We start from the raw sequence: 11,251 nt of genomic DNA, 5'->3' as shown, positions 1-11,251 counted from the left end.
GATACAAGGTTGTTTTACCGAATAAAATAGCTATGCTGTCAAGAGATAATTGGTGGAAAATTCATGGAACGGTAAAAATGTATATGTATCTAGGTGCGAATCAACTGTATCTCTACTGTATTTTCTGAGCATCTAATATTAAGCTTAAGTGCATTTTGTAGAATTTACAAGTAAAAAAATTACACGTACTTCTAATTAGACCCAGAGAAAAAATGTTTTAGATTGTAATATTTCAACTGTACCTAAAAATGTAGAATACAAAATTTTCTACGAGAGTGAAAAATGTAAAAAAAATATTTTCACTTACATTTTGACATTATAATGAATATATTTGATTAAAATTGATTTTAAATAAATATTTCACATACAAATATTATGAAAATATTTCTTTAAAATGTACTACATATTTCAAATAAATATTTTACATATGTAATGAATATGTATTAAATATTTACAAATTGAATATTTGTATTTAAGTTTATCCCAGAAAAATTATTTAATTTGTATATTCATGGATAATCTTCCTTTAATTGAGTTATAAAAATCATAAAATAATAAAAAAAATATTCAAAAATAATAATCAAAATAATTAAAATAATGATTAAAGATATATAATCATAATTATATTATTTTAATTATTTTGATTATTTTTTAATTATTTTATGATTTATTTATTTTTATTGATTTATTATTTATGCTATTTTATTATTTATTTTATGATGTATTTTTTAAAAGAAAATAAAAATGTAATAAATTATACATATTTTAAATAGTTTTAAATTAAGTTTAAAAATGACAATAATGATTAAATTCAATGGAATATTAAACACCGAATTATATTTTTTTTTGTTTTTTTTTTAAGCGTCAAATTATGTCAATAATTGAATTCAGTAAGACAAAACACGTAAGAAAATCCTGGAGAGGGTATTTATTATACGTTTATTCTAATGAAATAATAGCCAGCCAAAATTAGTGTAAATCTTTGTACTAAATCTTCGAATCGTTTGAACACGTTTATTTGTTTCACGACCATCTATGAACATGTATGAATTTCTTTTTTTTTAATTTCGGTAAAAATCTACGTAATTTATTAATTATACTATGTCATTCTTACACCTCACTTTCAATCGGATATTGCTTTGAAAAATCCAAAAGTCGCTTTCGTTTAGCAACAAGTTTCATTCGAAATTATTTTCGAACTCCTGAAAATTGCTGCTCCACCTCAAACAGGGGGTAATTTTCAGCAGTCCCTGCAAATAGACATCGCCCCTCCAAATAAGGGGATACACTCTCTCCCCCCTATTACCCCATCACAGCAACGCCTCGCTCTCTCGCTCTCTCTCCCTCTCGCAGCTCGCTCTTGCTCTTGCTTTGTAGTCCCCCCGTCGGCCGTTTGGCGTCTTGGTGCTCGCTAACGACGAACGAAGGAGCCAGCCGCCACCCGATGAACCGAACGACAGACCAGACACATCCTCTGGGGCTCTGTGTGTCGCGCTTTCGTTCGATGCCATGCCTCCAATGTCCTCGGACTTCGTTCTTCATGTCGTCAGTTCACGTTCGATATTTGTGTTGTGTGGTAACACGTAACGGTAAGCGGTGAAACGGCGAAACGGTAAAACGGCAGCCAGGCGTCCGCCACAGCGCCCGACTTCGGAGTAAACGGGTACGACGAACGCGGAACGTCGCGGATTTTCCACCCAAAAAAAAAAGGAATCATAAAACTCCATCGAGCAGTGTATTTGTGTATCTGTGTGTGTGTGAGTGTGAGTGCACGAGTGTGTGCACGGGGATTCCCTTGTTGCATTTGCAACAATCAAAAGATTAAGAGAAAGCAACGCCCCAAAAAAGAAAGGAACCAAACAGCGGCCCAAAAAAACCCGAGAAGGAACCTCTAATACCCTCTAATAGAAGATACCCCCACAAATGATATACCCTCTAAAAAAGAGATAGTAAATGCTCTAAAAAAAAGATACAAAGCCCTCAGCAAAATAATTCGCTAACCGGAAAGTCGCGCCAAAGCAGCCAACAAATTTCAAGTGTTTTCTCCCATTTTCCGGACTGGGGAGAGTGTGTGTGCCAGTGTGTGTGCGTGTGTGTGTGGGGCATAGGCGCCAACTTGCCCAACAAAAAAAAAAAAATAGTCAGAGGCCGCCAAATGGCAGCGGCACCAGCGGATGCCTAAAACGAGGCTTTTATCTCAAGAGAAAGAAAAAAAAAAGTGAAAGAAAGATTAAAGAAAATTAAATTTTCGGCAGAAAGCTTTTCCTTTGCAAATGGTGTTGAAAAGCGTGAAGTGAAGTGTGACAAGAGGAGGGCAAGAAAATCGTGGGAAAACCAAGGAAAATCATTGGCTCAAATCAAAGTCAAGAAAAGGCCTGGAACGGACTATTAAACGGTAATTGAGTCATAAATCATGTTATAATTAAGGGAAAACGCGGGCTTTTCTTTTCGGTTAATTTTTGCCATGGAAGATTAACGCTTGAAATGGGATTTAGATCTCCAGGACCTGCACAACTTCGTTGGGTCTTCACTAGGATTTTAGATGTTTCTCCCTGCCAATCGAAGTCGAAATCCAAACCAAAATCAAACTTTGGCACAATCCAATCCATCATATGGGGGGTGGGGGGATGCCACTCAAACATCAATCGAGTAGGCCTTACCCCGGCGCCACAGAAAAGAAGAAAAAAAGTGGAACATGGCCGTGGCCCCCTCCAATTGATTGATTAGTTGCCGATTTGCGGCCTGGCACGCACACAACACACAAGTCAAGTGTTTTGGCCACACACACACACACACACACACAGAGACACAGCCACAATTCTTTTGTTCGACGGATGACACTCGACAGAGCCTGACATGAGCATCGCAATTAGTGCATAAATCGGATTGTGATCTCTGACCCAGCAATGAACTATAGATCTTTGATTCACATTCGAATTTGAAGTGGTATTCCCAATCGAATTTATGGAAATAATAGATTTAAAGCTTCCCACATTTAATCCCTTAATTTCTCAAATTTCATGCCCAAAAAACCAAATCCATACATAACAAAAACCTTCACCATGACGACATGGCAAATGGATTTCCTGCGAAAGGAAATGGAAATGGAAATTTCTTACCCACACGCACATGACTTTTAATTAAATATTAATTCTGATGAGAAAATAATACGCACACATTAGCGCAGTGACCACAAGCCAGGCCAGGATCCCGAGAAGCCCCCAGAATGAGATCCTGGGGCGATGACCACTGTAATTATTTGCCAAAAGACGGAAGTGGAAGTGGAAGTGCTGTGTTGTGTTGTTGTGTTGCTTAGTCGCTGTGATTAATAATGCTTAATTGCGAGTATTTGCGCTGCTGGGCTGACGAAAGTATCCGCCCGACCGCCCGCCCGCCCGCAGCCATTTTGATTGATTGCCACATTTTGTCGCAAGCAAGTTTTTCGTATGCCCTGAGCCAAAGATTAGTTGGTGCTTAAGACCGAGATTCTGCCACTTGAAAGCTAATCAACAATTAATGAGCAATTAATATGCAAAATTTTGGCAACCAGAATGTGTGGCAGCAAGGACGGTGACGCTGGCGGTGACGGTGGCAAAGGGGCAACGACGACACATTGAACATGCAATCAAGCATCCACTTAAATGCATAAATTAATAAAAGCTTTCGGTTTTGTCGCTCATTAAGCAGACGGCAAATGAAATTTCCATGGAATCAATGAATGCCATGGAAATGAATGGAAAATGAACTTCAAATTGAAATTACAGCTGTATGCACTCTCTCCATTGGCAGTAGTTCCATCATTTGCTCAAAAGCCAAGCCGACTGGGCTGAAATTATCGTAATTAATGAGTGAATGGAATAAATGGGAATAAATTCCATATTTAATGGGGATATTTTGCAAGCTCTAGCAATTCATTTCAAATATTCAACACACAAAAAAGAGACTTCCTACTTCCAAAGTTCCTGCCAGCCCATGCAGGTTCATTCGTGTCTTGCAAGGCAAAAACGAGACGGCAGCAAAGCAAACAGCAATCGGTGGTGGTGGTTGGCTTCTGCTGCCGATGCTGATCTCTGCTGATCGTTTTTGCTGATAATCGCCAGCAGAGGCCAACGCAAAAACCACAGCGTACTGCTCTCTCGTTCTCTCTCAAGACAGTGATGCTCGTGGTGTGATTTTGAATGGCGTGGGAGAATGAAGGAATACAAAAACCGATAAGCTGGCGACGCGTCGTCCAATGTAGTGAGGCTCGGTCTGTCGGCTCTCGGCAAGCACTAGAAAGAGATGGCAAACGTTTCAAGCTGTGCAGCCTAGAAAGAGGGCAAATAATCGACGGCACCAAAAGGAGAGTAAGAATTGGCAATCCGGGGTACATTTGATGCAGGGATTTAGCAATAAAAAAAATATTTAGCTTTGAATTACAACACAAAGGTTGATTAAAGCACAATGATTAATTAATTTCACTGCATATCACGTGCCGCCACTGTGCTGTGCTGCATTTGTTATACGTAAAACAAACAAACAAATAATTGCACATGTCATTAAAAAGAACAATCAACAGAGAGCAAAAGAGAGATGGAAATGAACACAAAGAGCAGTGGCATGTGGCACATAAAAAAAAAGAAGGATTTTGTTTTTTGGCTATAAAAATAGCAATTAATTTTTAATTCCAATGGCAAACAAAAAGAAAAGCAAAAAACGAATAAAATTCCATTGAGAACTATTCACACGAACACACCATTTGCACTTTCCGCATTTTCTGTTGCCATAAACTGTGCTACGATAAGAAGGCAAATTATGCCCCAAAATAAAGTTGCCCCCACTCCCCCCCAAAAAAACAAAAAAAAAAATTGCAGTACTTAATAATATGTCACGAATCCGTGCAGCTAAACATAAAATAATGGCAGCCATAAATCATGGGACATTGGCCTTGTCAAATGGCAAATGAATTTTGATTCATTTTCATGCGAAAACTACACGCAATCCACGAATCCGTTAGGATACCAAACTCTCAAAATTCCAGTTTAACTGAGTAAAACCCACACACAATATCTCCACGAACATTAATCCCGATAAGTCCCCCAAATTAATGTTTTGCCTAAAACATAATTTATTTGCCCTGTTCGATATTATTCAACTTGAATTTTGGTTTAAATTTCGCTTAAAAAAAAAAAGGTTTATATGTTTTAATTAGGGCTCTGCCCCTGGTATCGAGTGTATTGCGTGTGGATCGTGTGGAACGTGTGGGTTGCGGGTTGGCACATTGTTTTCCTCAAACTTTTCCGCACTGGCTGCGGGGATAATTAAATCAAACGAAGGCACATGCTGCCCAGCGAAGCAGCAGCCAGAAACAACAAAAAATTTGCTTAACAAAAAGATACGAAAAACAAAAGGAAAACAAAGTAGGAACCAGCCGAAACTTTCGCTACCCCTAAAGATACTCTTGGAAACCTAGATACACCTGGGTTCCATAAAAGTTAAGAGATTTCAATCAATTTTGGGAGAAAGATTGGATGGAAAGGTCTCTGCAGGGGCCCATTTCCACTCCACCATAATTTTTCAGGGGCTGGAAACCCTTTCGGTTGATTTCATTGTGTTTTTGGTTTACTATTTTTCACGATTAAGAGCACGGAAAAGTGCCATTCCTGGTGCCATTGATGATGGCAATTAGCAAAGTTTTTCCAACCAATACAGGACAAAAGGAAACAACCAGAGAGAACTGCTGTTTTTTTTTTTTGTTCGAGTGCAAACGGAATCTCCCTTGTAATTGAATATTAATCATACGCCCCCGCCCCCCCCCCCCCCACACCGCCTGTACCATTCCCATAGCCAGCCATGACCATAACTCATACGCCCAGTGATCGGAGGATAGAGAGGGAGAGGGAGGAGCAGGGGACACAGGTACACATGCACACTCGCATGCACTGCAAAAATAAAGAGACAGGAATGACAGGAGAGGTGCTTCTGTCTGGGCTTCAGGAGGAGCTTCGTTGCTTCGCTCCTTCGTTCCTCTGTCCATTGCATGTCCCATAAATAAATGCTGTCTCATATTTCAGCACATGAACAATAATTAAATTCGTTTAAAACATGGCACATGTGGCACACATGGAGTGGGAAACCCCTTGAACTCCCCTGGCAATGATACCATTTCTGGACCTATCATCTTTGTAGGTTTTTCCCCACCCCCACCCCTCTCCATATTCATAATGGAAATGAATGCCGAATGGTCTGCAGTTCCAATTAATTGTTTTTATCCGCCTGGGACTGCATATATGCATATATTTTACAGTTATTACTCGCATATCAGACGATCCTACAGCACATAAAAAAAAACCCAAATAAAATCACATTTATGACATGTATTGGGCTGGGGTTTTTTTTTTTAACTTTGATGTTTCCCTTCTGATTGATAAAAATTGAAAATTAATTAGGGATTTTTCTTTCCTTTTGTATACATTTTTTTCTGCCAGTCCCCCCAAAAAAAGGGCGGGGCAAGGGCTTAAAACTGCTGGGGTTTACGAGTGTAACTTTTATGGGGTAGGGGTGGGAAGGGGGAGGGCTGGGGAGGGGGTATGCTTTGATTACCGAAATTAAATGATGATACTTTTCGCTTTTTATGGACGGATGTATGTTGATGTTTATGGCTTGCAATCTGCAATCTGTTTTCACTTTCAATTATCATAAAAATGTCGGAAATTCGGAGAAGTGCAAAAAGTAGATTCCAGAGGAGATTAACAGGAGATTGAAGAGAGGAGTAGGACAGATTGGAGGAGAGGGGAGAAGAGAGTGGCTTCCCTTTATTTTTTTCCTTTGTTGTCGCCTCGTAAATTTTTATTGTGGCTGCAATTAAATGAACAGCAATTCGTTTTTCCCCATGAAAATTAAACAAGAAAATTCCACACGTGATAAATGTATCTGTGGATCCATTCTGTGCCATCCGTTCTGCAATTATAATTAATATAAATAAATACATATATATATTTGCATAAAGAAATATGTTTAAAAAAAAAGAAAGGGGAAAAACGCGCCCGTAAATATTGTTTTAAATGTGAATGCGATTTAAATGTTACATTTATCACGTATACGCCACGTTTCACCCTCTGAGCGGGTCTCGAGGCGCTCGTTAAACGCTTTTCCCGCGGAAAACTCAAGGGCTCCTTCCAGTTAAATTTTCAAATCCTCTAAAGTGCCATAAAATATCAAGTCTTACTGGCTGTCAGCTTCGATACGGGTTTTGAGCTTCGCGGCGGATGTATGTCAGAAAAAATCGACTTCAAAAAGGTGGCATCAGAGGGGCTGAGACGCTGAGGGGCTGAGGGCCTGCTTTAAGCATATGCTGTAGATACAGGACCATACTTTAAGCAAACAACAGTTACAGGACTTTCCCTGAAACCCATTCAGCACACTCTTCCCAGCCCTCAATCCTTTTTAAGCCTATGAATATTTCAGTTAATTTAAATTTTAATATTTATTCTTCTTTTGCAAATTAAGACCCACTTTTGGAGATCCTTTCGGTTGTGCCATTCTTTACCTTACCCATTGAAGCTCCTTTTAAGCCCCAAAAATGCTCCTCAAACACAGCTCCTTCGTTCGCCTCCATATGTAGAAAATAGGGACCTATTCACTCCTACAACTCCCACATCTTCAGTGCCTGGGCTCCCACATCTTCCCCTTAATCAATTCCCTCAAGAGGCTGACATTTTGAACACAAAAAGTGACACAAAAAGTGTCTCAAAGACAACAAACAGCCACGCCTTCCCCCTGTTTTTAATTCTCAAGTACTTCCCAGAATATATGGAAATTTGTGTCGAAAACAAAGTCAAGATGTGGGCTTACAAATGATGATAAACATGTTGACACAGAGACAGATTAAAACTCATTTGAGGACGCACTCCTTTGAAGCTGGTGTGTGCTTTAATTGGGGCAAGGAAATATTTTCCGAGGAAATCAATTTCCGGAAAGAAAAACAAAATTAAAGAACCCACGAAATCCTGCAGATACATAAATATCTATTAAGTAAGGCCAGAGAGAAAAGTAAGCAGTAAAATTCATGCCACATGCCGCATGCCACATGCCCCGCAAGGATTTCATTAGAGCGGAATTGTATTTCCTTTTATTTACGAGATGAAGGAGTCCCCGCAGTCTCCCCGCACTCTCTGGTCCTTTATTTCGTTAATAAAAACAATGACGAGTATGATATGCAATGTGTGGCGACTCCTGCGTCCTGCCATCCCCTGGGAGTACTCTCTGGCAGCCCCACACTTGATTTATGTTTATTATGTTGCCCTGTCAATAATATCCTGGAGCAGGAGCAGCAGCAGGAGCAAGAGGAATCTTTCTTCTGGTAAGACAATGCCGTTGACAACCCAGTGGCAGGATCCGAGAAGGCACAAGGGCAAAAGGGAGGGGGAATGAAACCAATGGCAATTAATATTCCCCGCATTCCATCATTCATTCACTCATTCATTCATTCACTCGGCGAATGGCATTCACTTCCCTAGAAGACCTTGAAATATGCCACATTATGTGGCACAAGCCATTCACTGGCGGGGAAGGCTTCTGATTAATTGAAAACGAACAGAAAAAAAGCACACACAAAAATAGAGAGAGAGAGAGAAAATACACAAAGAAAAATCATGAAAATCATTGAGCCAGGGAGGCATGCCACAGATAAAAGCGGCACATAACTATCACCATGTAATGCCCCAAACAATGCCACAATGGAGAAATGCATGCAACATCATCATGCAGCGGCGGCAGCCACCAGCGACAATGACATTGAGAAAACAATGAGCAATGGAAAGCGAGGGAAACTCGTCGCTCTCGGAGGCAATAATTTTCCCATGAATTTCCATAATTACAACAGAGAACTTTTCCGTTTTGCAGTTATATTTATCCCTCCCCCCCTTTTCGGAAGGGGTGGGGGTGGAACCTTGAAAAAAAAAAGCAGTTTTAAAGCCCGCGTTTCGCCCCGTGATTTCTATGCAAATCAAAGACAAAACAATGCCGAAAAAAAAGGGGGAACCCCCGAAAACATTTTCCTGGAAAATGTACCGCAACAGTGGATGTGGCAGGGGCAGGGCCGTGCGAGGGGGCCACGAGCGTTGGAGTGTGAAAATGCAAGCTTTAAATAAATTAAATGTAATACGAAATGTGTGTCTGTGTGTGTGTGTGTTTGTGTGTGTGTGTGGTGCTGTTGGGGCTTGCCCCTTGACTACATCTGTGGCATGAATAGCAGAGCCCCGGTGACTCTAGAGCTGCAGAGCTCTGTGGCATGAATAGCAGGCAGGCAGGCAGGCAGGCAGGCAGGACCCCAGCAGCACAGAAATTGTTGATTTCTTTTTCTTTCGTCTCTTATTTACTCCCGTAACCCAGTTTTTTTTTTTTTTGGGTTCACAGAATTATTCAAGTTAATTTTATGGGCGAAACACACAGCGGAAAAGGCGGGGCAGGCTTGGAGTCGCTGGTTGGAAGTCCAAAAAAATGTGTAGTTTTTGGGCTGTGAATTCAGTGAATTTTCTTACTTTTCTTGAGGTACTTTCCGCCTTTTCGAGGGATCTTTCAAGTGTATCTTTCGAGACCCAGAGATTCCTCCACCTGTTCTGCAGTTTCCCTACAAAAAAACCTCCAGAATGGACCTTATTTTTGTTTACATTTCTCCTTACTTCTCCTCACTTTTCTACCCTTTTTTAGAACTATTTTAGGCCTCTTTTAGCCCTCATTAATCCCTCTTTTATCCCTCGTTTCACCTCACTTCTCGCCCTCACTTCTTCTCACTTTTCTACCTTTTTTTAGCACGCTTGTAGGCATTTTTTTAGCCCTCTTTTAGGCCTATTTTAGCCCTCATTTGTCCTCACTTCTAGCCTTCACTTCTCCTCACATTTCTTCCCTTTTTTAGAACTCTTTCGGGCCTCTTTAAGCCCTCATTTCTCCTTATTTCTCTCTCTCACTTTTCTACCCTTCTATAGCACTCTTTTAGCAGTCGTTTAGGCCTCTTTTAGCCCATTTTTAGGCTTTTTTTAGCACTCATTTCTCGTCCTGACTTCTGCACACTTTTCTACCCTTTTTTAGCCCTCTTTTAGGCCTCCTTTAGCCCCCTTTTAGCCCCTTTTTAGCCCTTTTCTCTCACCTTTCCTCTGTTTTAGTCCCTATTTCCACCCACTTTTCTCTCCTGTCCTAGCCCTCATTTTCTCGCACTGTTAGCCCGTTCTTTCAGCCTTGACTTGTTGCCTGTTGTCGCCTTTGACAGAGAGGACGACATCTGCTGTTTCATTGTCAAAAATGCATCAGAATCCGGAGCAGCAAACGAACAGCAGCACAACTGTGTGCTAATTTGTTTTTACACTTGTTGTCGTTGGGTTTTTTCACTCATTTTCATGATTTTCTCCCTTCTCCCTTGGTTTTTCTCTTTTTTTGATGCCACGGACAGTTGGCCAAAAAGTAATGAAAGGCAGCAGAGCGACAGCAGGGCACACAGCAGACAGACAGCATGTCAATCAAGCTCTCGCTTTGGCCACACAACAAAAAGCGAAGGAAAACCCTGAAAGAGCGAGGAAAAACCGGGGGGGCAACAAACAGTGCAACAAAGTGTCTTCATTTGGCAGCAGGCAGCAGGCAGGAGGCGACCTGGCAGAAGACCTGGCAACGGGTTGAAAGGCTGAAAGGCTCTGGCATTCACGTTATGAAAACAAAATTAATGTCAGGCGTTTTTGTATATTTTTTGCGTGTCACGACCAACGGTCCGCGCGCTTAACACTTTCCGCACAACTTTCCCCGGCCTTTTCCCCATCTATCCTTCTCTCTTGTTATCTCCTTGCCGCTCTCTCCCTCTCTCTATCTCTCTCTGTTTGTGTAACAGCTTTCCTTCATCAAAGCGAGTTTAGTTTCGCCTTCCTTTGGCTGCTCCTCCTCCTGCTCGACCTTGTTAATGACAAACAATACACATATATACCAGATCTCTGTGCCAGGCCCTTTTTCTCATCTGACAAATGGCCAACGCTCGGCTCTGGAGGACGGCCGCGGATGCCCAATGGCCTCAAATCTACGAGCACATTTACAGCATCAGGCGTCCATCGGGCCCCAGGCGCCGGGGGGGAACGGCACCCAGGGGGAAGTTTGATGTCCATCCTCGACGGATGCCCCTTTCATGGGGGCTGCTCCTGCTCCATCTTCGACCACACATGGGCCTTCTTCCGGACCTCCAGCCACTTCCACTGCCACTCCGCCATAACTATCTCTATTACTCCTCTGACTT

General features: G+C 41.2%; 1 long non-coding RNA gene across 1 annotated transcript in view; it reads left to right on the top strand.

Annotated features, from left to right (window-relative positions):
* Window positions 1-1,591: 1,591 nt before the first annotated feature.
* The window catches only part of LOC6594117, a 43,052-nt gene continuing 33,392 nt past the window's right edge, over window positions 1,592-11,251 (top strand). The window contains exon 1 of the long non-coding RNA XR_003409438.1: window positions 1,592-2,395. This is a non-coding gene — a long non-coding RNA (uncharacterized LOC6594117). The remainder of the gene's footprint in view (window positions 2,396-11,251) is intronic.

This window comes from Drosophila persimilis, unplaced genomic scaffold (genome assembly GCF_003286085.1).
Source record: "Drosophila persimilis strain 14011-0111.01,24,50 unplaced genomic scaffold, DperRS2 tig00000000-arrow-pilon, whole genome shotgun sequence".
NCBI classification, from domain to species: domain Eukaryota; kingdom Metazoa; phylum Arthropoda; class Insecta; order Diptera; family Drosophilidae; genus Drosophila; species Drosophila persimilis.
The sequence above is the reverse complement of the archived record's forward strand: the minus strand, read 5'-3'. Positions and strand labels throughout refer to the sequence as shown.